We start from the raw sequence: 11326 nt of genomic DNA, 5'->3' as shown, positions 1-11326 counted from the left end.
TCACGGTTTTAACAGCAAATTAGACACTTGCACATTCAACACTTTATAAATACACTTGACAAGGACACGTAGTTCGGGAGGGGGGGGGGGTCGGTGTCAATCGATACTTGGCCCTCCCTCCTCCCTGTTTTTATGGCATTAATCACATGCACTCAACACAAGGGGCGGGAGGGGGTCCCACATCACCCGCGTTCCCTCACCGGCCTGGGCCTCGGACGGGTGGGTCGGGTTACCCGGGCCTGGCGGGGGCCCGCCGTGCAGCCTGGGGTGCCTTCTGGCGGTGCTGGACCCCCCCGGGGAGGGGGAAACGGTGCGTGATTGTATGTCTGTGTCGGTGAGAATGCGGTATGGAAGGGTCCTGCCATGGAGGATTTGAGCCTCCATTGGCAGGACATCAAAAACTTAATAATTTATCAATATTATATTATACAAAGATGGTTATTATTATTATTATTATTATTATTATTATTATTATTATTATTATTATTATTATTATGTATAGTATATTATATTATTATTAGTATAGGTATCGGATAGGTGAATGGATGAATGAATGGGATGCCTGGGTCTGGGGCCCTCCGTTGTCGGGCCTGCGCGGGTGTCGCCTTGTTGGGGGGTTCCCTCTCTCCGGGCCCCGTCTCCGGTCCCCCCCGCTGCCTCTACGGCGGGGCGCCCCTCTGGTCTTGGAGGGCCACTTTCGTGGGGGACGGGTGCGCCTGCCCGCGTCGGCGGCCGGGGCGGCTCTGTCTCTCCGGGCAGGCTGGCCCCCTGCCGGGTGGGGGTCGTTGGCCTGAAGGGTGAGGGCCTCCTGGCCGCGTGTCCGGCCCGGACCGGGTGGCCGGGGATTGCCTGGGTCGCGGTCCGCCGCCGCGGGATCCCTGGCTGCTTCTTTCCGCGCCGTGGGGGCCCCGCCCGCGGGCCCCCTCGGCCGCCGCCGGGCGGGGGGGGGGCCTCGCAGGCGGTGGGTTGCCTCCCTCCTACTTCTCCCCTCTGTGGGGTTTGCCGGTGGCCTGGGTTCCGGGCTCTTCCTTGTCGGCCTCTGGTCTCGCGGGTGGCGGGGTCGCTCCCCCCCCTCCCCCACTATAGATACACTTCAGGGTGGAGCTTTGTTTGGTTTATTTCACACACACACACACACACACACACACACACACATACACACATACACACATATAGTCATTTAGTCACATGCACACACACACACACACACACACACACACACACACACACACACACACACACGCATGATCATATACATACACACACACACACATAGACATACACACTGGCTTGTTCACCTGCATGCTGGCTCTCTAGTTTTTGGGTTTAGGTAGCGGTAGCGATAGCTTAGCTCAGACTGCGATCAGATCTCAAGATTTAGGTCGATTGCTGTTCGTGTTTTGGTTGGCTCCGTGCCGGTTTCGTGCTTTGTTTGTGGTTTTTTTGTTGCAGATTTCCAGTGCTTGACGTGTGTCTCCGTGTGTTCCTGCTTCCTGGATTGGCAGCGGATGTCGTCACCCCCCCCCCCCCCCCCCCACCCCCCTCCCCCCCCAAAAAAAAAAAAAAAAAAAAAAAAAAACACTGGGTTTGTATGTGTATATTTATGTATGTGTACGCATATGTGTGCGTATATATATGTATATATTACATATAGTAATAATGCACATATATACACTTTTGGTTTCTACCGTCATGGTATAATTCAATAATATGTGTGCAGACAAGGTTAAAAAAAAAAAAAATAAAAAAAAAAAATAAAATAAATAAATAAATAAATAAAAAAAAAAAAAAAAAAAGAATTTGTCATCTCGCGGTAAAAATGATAAATTCCCGTTGATGACGTTTTTGTGTAAAGCTGATTTATGGTTCTGTGTTAAATCCACACACAACGTACGTGAAGGAAGGAAGGAAGGAAGGAAGGAAGGAAGGAAGGAAGGAAGGAAGGAAGGAAGGAAGGAAGGAAGGAAGGAAGGAAGGAAGGAAGGAAGGAAGGAAGGAAGGAAGGAAGGAAGGAAGGAAATGAGCCAGAAAGAAAGAAATGAGCCTGAAAGAAAGAAAGAAACATATGATCCTGAAAGAAAGAAAGAAAGAAAGAAAGAAAGAAAGAAAGAAAGAAAGAAAGAAAGAAAGAAAGAAAGAAAGAAAGAAAGAAAGAAAGAAAGAAAGAAAAAAAGAAAGAAAGAAAGAAAGAAAGAAAGAAAGAAGGATAAATTCCCGTTGATGAGGTTTTTGTGTAACAAACATGGCGGATCTGAGTCATTCCAGTTTTGCAGTACAGGTGTAACTCATTTAATTGTTTTTTATCAATTCAATTTAATTGGTGTAGTTTAGTAGCATTTCGTTTTCTTTTAGAGCAGTGATTTGGCTCCAAAAACTGAATGTGGTGATAGATTTATAGTTACAAAGGTGGAGTTGAATTGGTATTTTTTTTATCGTCATTTTTATCGTTATCGGGATAAATGCCAGAAATTATCGTGATACATTTTTTAGTCCATACCGCCCATCCCTACTGCCTACGTTGTTCCAAAGTGCAAAAAACGTAGAGGGGTTACAATAATAGCCCTTGGATTGTATAACTGTTACATTTTTCTGACTATTCGTTTTGCGTCCAAGTCACGTGACTTTCAAGATTCTGGCCGTGACACAGAAAAACCTGGCAGACATTTCTCATTTTTTATTGAAACAAATCAATATTTTGAGTTAGTTTCTGCATAAAAATGCATTTTGATTACATTTCTAGCGAGAAATATATATTTTACTTTCATAATATTCACTCAGTGAATGTACATAATCACTCGCTTGCTCGTTGTTGTAAAGTTGTTGCAGATCTCGCCAGAATAATGTGAAATCGGAACGTTTGAATAATGTGAAATTGCAACGTTTTGGTTGCTGGACAGCAACCTGATTGTTACATTATTATTATTATTTATATATTATTCTTTATTATAGTGGCTAAGTTATGAGTTTTTGACGCATAAGTTACTGTTTGTACTGTCAGTTTGTAAGAAACATGTTTTTAACGCTGTTTACACAGTGTTTTATTGATGTTTTAATGGTGTTTTGGTGATGTTTAAGTGCTAAAATTCCGTGTGGTTTTTCTTTGTCACGGCCAGAATGTTGAAAGTCACGTGACTTGGACGTAGGCCTGTGTTGAAAAAATCGATTTTCTGATTCTAAATCGATTCTCATATTAATTCCTAAAAATCGATTTGTATGTCTAAAGATCGATTTAAAAAAAAAATATATATATATATATTTTTTTTTCTTTTTCTTTTCAACATTACATTTTTGCCTGGTGAACTTTAATCCCAGTAGTTTTGAAAACTCCTGAACTAAATGAACTTTTCTTTAGAGAAAATGCTGGACATTTCAGCTTAAATTTCTAAATGTTATATTAGTTCAATGAAGTTCATATTATCTATATTTACTAGAGCTTGTTTGGTTTCTCTGTTATCGGACACAGTTTGTCATGAAATACCTGAAAAATGCCGGGTGCTTCATGGCAAGCTGTGTGTCTGGTGACAGAATAAATCAGACAAGCTAAAATAATTTGTTTACTGCTTGAGCTGTTGCAATTTCTTTCTTTTTTTGCACTTTAAATGGATGTTGAAATTCCTATTTGAGTTATTTATTTCTTAGTTATTTCACAATAATTATTGTGAAATTATTATTTCAATAGTTATTTTACAGTCATATAATCCAGGCAACACTAACCAAAATAAATATCGAATCGAATCGGATCAAATGGTGATAATCGATTCTGAATCTTAAGAATCGGAATCGAATCGATTCTTGACATTTGAATCGATACCCAGCCCTACTTGGACGCAAAACGAATAGTCATAAAAATGTAACAGTTATACAATTCAAGGGCTATTATTGTAACCCCTCTACGTTTTTGCACTTTGGACCAACGTAGGGAGGTTTTTATGTGAGACTGGGTTGGAGACAATAGTGACATGGAAACGCTTTCCTAGCATCACAACTCCTCCGTGTTTTGTCTTGAACCCTTTAATGGGATACTTAATCATATCATAATACTGCATGAAACTGGCATTTTTCCTACATCATGCACAGACCACAAATTGTATTCCATGGCTATAGGGGATAACTACTGTGAGAGGAGGACTCAGCACAGCAATAACTATTACCATGTCCAGCATCAATATGAAGTAATTGCTCATTTCCTCTGTTGTTTATTGCCTACCAATGGCATATTGTGGGAGCTTCAACAGGGTCCAATTAGATTTGAAGGACATAAAAAAGTCAAAGAATTCCTCTTTTATTGTTATCTGTTGGACGGTCACCAGACTCCCAACAAGTAAACAACAGGCAAAGCTTTTTCTGCAGCCCATTCCGAGCAGCAATGAGCAGCATGAGGGTTATCAGCAGCCCCGCTCCGCTGCTGATACTATCAACCTTGGAATAATCAGATAAGAGGGCTGCAGCTTGTTAGCGAGCTTATAAAGCACCGGTTTGACTTAAACTACCACACTGGAATCAGAGAATAGTTTTTTTGTAATACTAACTTGCTGAACCCATATGGACTTAAAATAAAATTAAAGCTGCGAGAGGCGATGAACGGGCCCACATTCCTAGGTCAATAATACTATAAAAAGTGCCTTTGCTGTTCACATAAAACTCAACTTATCATCATAACTAATTCAGGCCAATGAAGGTCAAGTACTCAATAAGTCCGATGACACCACCCACAACTCTATATCAAACCATTCAAAAGTTATGGCAGAAAGTAGAAACTATCAAATATGGACCAATCAGATGAAGGGCGGCGCGCTTTTTGGTGTCTATCGTCGCCACGGTAACGCTTTTGACTGAGAAAAGTAATGCACATCGTTGCAGTATGGAGACGCACATTTTGATGTATAACACACCTGGGTGCACATTACGGTTCGGGCCGTATTAACTGCCGAAGAAATGTCATAAATTGTGCCAAAATTACTCGATTTATTCAAAATGGCCGACTTTCTGTTGGGTTTCGGCCATGGCGCCAAGAGACTTTTCTTTAAGTTGCAACATGATACAGGTGTGTACCGATTTTCGTTCATGTACGTCAAACAGTATTGTGGAGCTTAAGGCACAAAGTTTTTCTGTCTGAACCAATCAGATGAAGGGTGGGCGCACTTTTTGGCGTCTAGCGTCACCACAGTAACGCTTTTGAAAGAGAAAATTAATGCGCGTTGTCACAGGATGGAGATGCACATTTTGATGTATAACACACCTGGGTGCATGTTACGGTTCGGGACGTTTTAACTGCTGAAGGAATGGCATAAATTCTGCCAAAATTACACGATTGATTAAAAATGGCCGACTTCCTGTTGGGTTTCGGCCATGGCGCCAAGAGACTTTTCTTTAAGTTGTGTACTGATACAGGTGTGTACCGATTTTCGTGCATGTACGTCAAACCGTATTGTGGGGCTTGAGAAGTTTTCTAGGGGGCGCTGTTGAGCCATTAGGCCACGCCCATTAATGCAAACCATTAAATATCAAATTTATCACGAGGTCTGGCTTGCGTGCAAAATTTGGTGACTTTTGGGGCACGTTTAGGGGGGCAAAAAGGCCCTCCTTTCGTCAGAGGAAAAAATTCCTACAGATACAATAGGGCCTTCACACTGTAAGTGTCACAAAAATTGTCCACTAGACTGAATTTGATTTTAATATTTAATTGGTTGGGTTTACGTGACCTGGAAATGGAGTGTCACCAAAATTGCTTGTCTCTGACTGATGAAAAAATAATTTACAGCTAGTTGGACGGGTCTGAATGATTGATAAACAGACACCAACCAATCAATCAAAATACTTTAATAATCCCAGGGGGGAATTATTTAAATGAAACCCCTCTCCCTATTAATTATCATTTACTTATGGGAATTTGTTAACAAATATTTTATTCCAACTTTTTCTTTTTACTTTTCGCCAGGCCTGGCTTGCGTGCAAAATTTGGTGACTTTTGGGGCACGTTTAGGGGGAAAAAGGCCCTCATTTCGTCGGAAAAATAAAAACGAGAACTCCTACAGATACAATACATACATACTATATAGGGCCTTCGCACTGTAAGTGCTCGGGCCCTAATAAACACAAGTATAAATTAAAGAAGCGCTTTATTTACCAAGGATTTGATGCATGGACCTCACACATTCTTCACACCTTATGTCCACACATCCTTGGAGAAATGTATTGCTGATAAGGTAAAGTGGGAAAAGAAAAGAAAGAAAGCCGTGATACATAACATCTATTTTCCATACCAACTTCTTCCCATACAGATCCATGAAGCTCATTCTTTTAGTAAAGAATTATATAATCACATTTATTTGTGGGTGTTATGTCTGCAGCCGTACACAATGGTTCTGAGCAAAGATGTGTGCGCTTACTGTACGCTAGGAGGCTGTGGTTATGCAACCTTAAGAAGAGAATGAATGTAAATAGATCTGGATGTTTCTGTTTCTGAAACTTTCCTCCCAATAATGGCAAGTCCAGCTCCTGAGGCGCTGAAGCCCAAATTATGATGCTCCTTCCACCATACTTCACCACTGGGGTGTAGTATCCGGATTAGTATTCTTGCTGATAAAGTTAACTTTTATTTCATAAAAGCAAGTTGTGGATTACTGGAGTGCACTTCAGCAAATATAAGGCACACAGCATGTTGTTGCTTTGCCTTCATGTGGTAGAATCAGTACTGGAGTTGAGGGGGGATGAGGGGGGACGGCATCCCCCCTGAAATTGAACACGGTCCAAATCATCCCCCCTGTAAAACTGCCATCCCTCCTTTCCATCCCTTATGTCATTTCATCAATGAATGTGGTTTTACTGCTATTTCAACATTTAGAGTCATCACCAGAAAAATAACTTATTTGACATTTCAAGTCAATTTTAACTTGAAATAAGTAGGAAAATCTGCCAGTGGGACAAGATTTATCTTCTTATTACAAGCAAAAAAATCTTGTTCCACTGACAGATTTTTCTACTTATTTCAAGTGAAATTCTACTTGAAACAGGTGAAAATTGTTGTTTTTTCCAGTGATGAGTCTTGTTTTAAGTGTAATGAGATTTTTTTACTAAAATGAGACATTTTAACTAGAAATAAGACAAATATTCTTGTTAAGATTGTGAGTTTTTGCAGTGATCCATGTTACTTATCCTGTGAAGGACAGAGTCATATTGATAAGTTCAGAAAAGTGTTTTTTATTGTTGTGTTTTGATGTATTTGATGTAAACCCAGTGGATATTTAAAGCTTACAGAAGGCTGCATTTAACTGCTGCTATGTCATTCCTGCAGTATTTCTGCAGGTGTTTTGGTCAGTGCTATTATTTGTAATATATTATATTATTTGTAATCAGTACAAATTATCTGTCCTCATATGATAGAATCCACCATCCCCCTGATTTATTTTTACAACTCGAGTAGTGGGTAGAATGATATAGTAGAACCATGGACAGAGATGTTTTTTCAGTTCCAATGATGTCTTCAAGTCTATAGCTGTTAGTTGTGGATTCTTCCTCACCTCATTGCGGATTCTGTGTTGTTCCTTTGGAGTCATTTAGGCTGGATTCCCACTTCTGGGAAGAATAGCCACAGTACTAAACTGTCTCCACTTATAGACTGATTGTCTGTGCCTGAACAGCTCGATATGACTTTGTATCCCTTTCCAGTATGGCTGGGGATCGATTCAATGTCAAGAATCGATTCGATTCCGATTCTTAAGATTCAGAATCGATTATCAAAATTTGATTCGATCCGATTCGATTCGATTCCGATATTGATTTGGGTTAGTGTTATTAAAACTGTTTTTTGAGCTGTTGCATGAATTATATGACTGTAGTTATGCAACATATTACTACTAGTATTATATTGATATTAAACAGCAAGTATTGGCAGCTAAGGATGCTGTAAGGACCAATCAGCTCCCAGAATGCTGATAGAACTGCTTTCAGAAACATCGTGGGTCAGAATTACCAAACAGATCCAGGGAGGAAACAGAGACGGATGAAATCGGTTTTATTTTTTCCCACATTCCGTTTTTATTTGTTCCATTTTCGGCCTATTTTGGTTTTAAATTTTTGAGCATTTGGTTTTTAGCATTTTTTGCAAATGTAAAACAAGAAAGTATATAAAGTAATGACATATAGACAATTTATGCAATTATAACCTAACACTTTAATGTTTTCATAACTTTAAACATATTTAAAGGCAAAAACATGGTACCAGTTATTCTCGTGTCCAACAAAACATTCCTTTTTTGGGGATAAACAAAAAAATAACTAAAAGTTGTAATGTAATGATGAAAAAAAAAAATACATAAATTAAAAAAAAAATCTAAAAAAATCGATCTTTAGACATATGAATCGATTTTTAGGAATTAATATGAGAATCGATTTAGAATTGGGAAATCGAAATCGTGTTTTTCAACACAGGCCTACTTTCCAGCCTCATGCATGATCTATTTTTGATTGTATGTCTTTAGAGATCTCCTTTGGGAGAGGTATGGTTCACATCTTTTGAATAGAAAACGTAAAATGTTTAAGTCTCTGAGCAGCTTCCTCTTCCTCTTGCATCAGCTTCATAAACCCTGGGCTTCACTCTCGCTTCTCGATTCTTCTGTTGTTTTTTTTAATTATTATTATTTGTTTCCATTTTCTGTGGTCACTCAGCATACAGAACCGTTGCTTTTTTGAACAACATTTGATCAGTGTTATAAGTTAGTCTTGTTCGCAGAGAAAACACCAAAAAGAAGTCAGCTTTCCAAGTCGTTATATAGAACATTATCCAACACTAGTAAGCTATTTAACTACTGAGAGAGACAAGGGCACAGGAAGTGCAGTGTGATTGGATGTTTTGGGTGGAGATCACAAGTGGATATGAAGAAACAAGGCTGGATAATTCTGCCCTGATCTGGGTCTACGATGCCAAAGTTCCCGTTCATATCTGAACAGCTCAGTGATTGACATATTTTCAGACCTAAGTGGGCCCAGTGTGACAACATTATGTTTTTTCAGCACTTTTGAGTTCGTATTGTGTTCAGACACCCGAACATTATGCTCTCCAGCCCGGTTCATACCCTCTTTAATAACAGTTAGCGCTTTAAGCAATGGAAGGTGCTGCTTTTCAGTTTCTTCCTCTGGCGAGCGCCGGGTGCGTCATCGTCTGATCGTCTGTCGTCTTCAAGCTCGCACTCACACTGAGGGACGCGTTAGCAGCAACGGATGTCACTCCTGTCTCTCTGGTAGTATAGGCAGTACTGGAGTTGTAAAAGAAATCAGGGGGATGGTGGATTTTATCTGATTACAAATAATATAATATATTACAAATAATAGCACTGACCAAAACACCTGCAGAAATCCTGCAGGAATGACATAGCAGCAGTTAAATGCAGCCTTCTGTAAGCTTTAAATATCCACTGGGCTTACATCAAATACATCAAAACACAACAATAAAAAACAGTTTTCTGAACTTATCAATATGACTCTGTCCTTCACGGGATAAGTAAAATGGATCACTGCAAAAACTCAAAATCTTAACAAGAATATTTGTCTTATTTCTAGTTAAAATGTCTCATTTTAGTAAAAAAATTTCATTACACTTAAAACAAGACTCATCACTGGAAAAAACAACAATTTTCACCTGTTTCAAGTAGATTTTCACTTGAAATAAGTAGAAAAATCTGCCAGTGGAACAATATTTTTTTGCTTGTAATGAGAAGATAAATCTTGTCCCACTGGCAGATTTTTCTACTTATTTCAAGTGAAATTTTACTTGAAACAGGTGAAAATTGTCAAATAAGTTATTTTTCTGGTGTTATTTTTCTGGTGATGACTCTAAATGTTGAAATAGCAGTAAAACCACATTCATTGATGGAATGACATAAGGGATGGAAAGGGGGGATGGCAGTTTTACAGGGGGGATGCCATCCCCCCTCATCCCCCCTCACCTCCCGTACTGTGTAGGTGCTGATGGGACTGCAGCCCCAAAGGGTCAGCTGCACTACCGGATAGGCTTCTTATCTATAATGCCCAATTATGTCAAAGAAACTGCTGCTGTTTATATGCTAAGCCTGGTGGGGCAAAGGAAGATGAGAGAGGAGAAATGCCACACTCACTGTTTTCCATGCCAAGACACGCTTAAAGCTTGAACTGTAGCCTACTGTAAATCACTGATGCATATCGATGAGAGCGTGTGTGTTGTGTACGGGAGGGCGGTGGACTCAGGCCATCCGTATCTCAACCTACTGAGGCCTCACGATAGGAAATATATTCCAGCGTAGATGATGAAGAAGGATCATAACAATGCATTTAGTTTGTGTGTGTGTGTGTGTGTGTGTGTGTGTGTGTGTGTGTGTGTGTGTGTGTGTGTGTGTGTGTGTGTGTGTGTGTTACTTGGTCCGGGTTGGTGTGTAGATGCTAGGCAGTGTGCATGAATGTGTGAGCCTCTGGTATGTGTTTATGTGTCTAGGGCTAGGAGCTAGGAGGTAGAAGTTAGGACTAGGAGGTAGGAGTTACAGCTAGGAAGTAGGAGGTAAGAGGTAGGCGGTAGGAACTAGGAGGTAGGAGGTAGGACTAGGAGGTAGGAGTTACGGCTAGGAAGTAGGAGTTACAGCTAGGAAGTATGAGGTAGGAGGTAGGACTAGGAGTTAGGAGGTAGGAACTAGGAGGTAGAAGTTAGGACTAGGAGGTAGGAGTTACAGCTAGGAAGTAGGAGGTAAGAGGTAGGAGGTAGGACTAGGATGTAGGAGCTAGGACTATGAGGTAGGAGCTAGGACTAGGAGCTAGGAGGTAGGAGCTAGGAGGTAGGAGTTACAGCTAGGAAGTAGGAGTGTAATGAAGGCCCTCTTCATTACTTGTTTATCTGTATTTTATAGTATTTATGGTGGTCAACAGTAAATTAAGACACAAACACAAAACATTTAATATTTTTATTGAAGTTGTTTGTTAATTTTGTTGTGTTTTGTAGATTTTTGTTGCTGGGAGGAATTGAAGGCCAGCCTGTAAAACAGAGACAAACATTTGGTTTGGATAGCTCAACACATGTGCTTATGTGATTGGTTTACCTGTGCCATGCTGTGTAGTTTACTCACCTCTGTTTCTCCTCTGCAGGGTGTTCAGGCTAAAAGTGTCTGCAAGGGCTGAGCACCAATTTAAAGGCTCAGGAGAAACCAAGTCAGCAATTGGTGGAGGGGTGTTAGGCTCTTTGATTGACTCTTCAGCTTTTGTTTGATTGTTAATTGATTTGTGTAGTTTATCATTAACCTTAGAGTATTTGAGGTTTAGTTGTAAATATATTTTCATGTATTTGTGTTTTGGGGTATATATTTAA

The sequence above is a fragment of the Cololabis saira genome, chromosome 9 (assembly GCF_033807715.1).
Source record: "Cololabis saira isolate AMF1-May2022 chromosome 9, fColSai1.1, whole genome shotgun sequence".
In the NCBI taxonomy this organism is placed as follows: domain Eukaryota; kingdom Metazoa; phylum Chordata; class Actinopteri; order Beloniformes; family Belonidae; genus Cololabis; species Cololabis saira.
The sequence above is the reverse complement of the archived record's forward strand: the minus strand, read 5'-3'. Positions refer to the sequence as shown.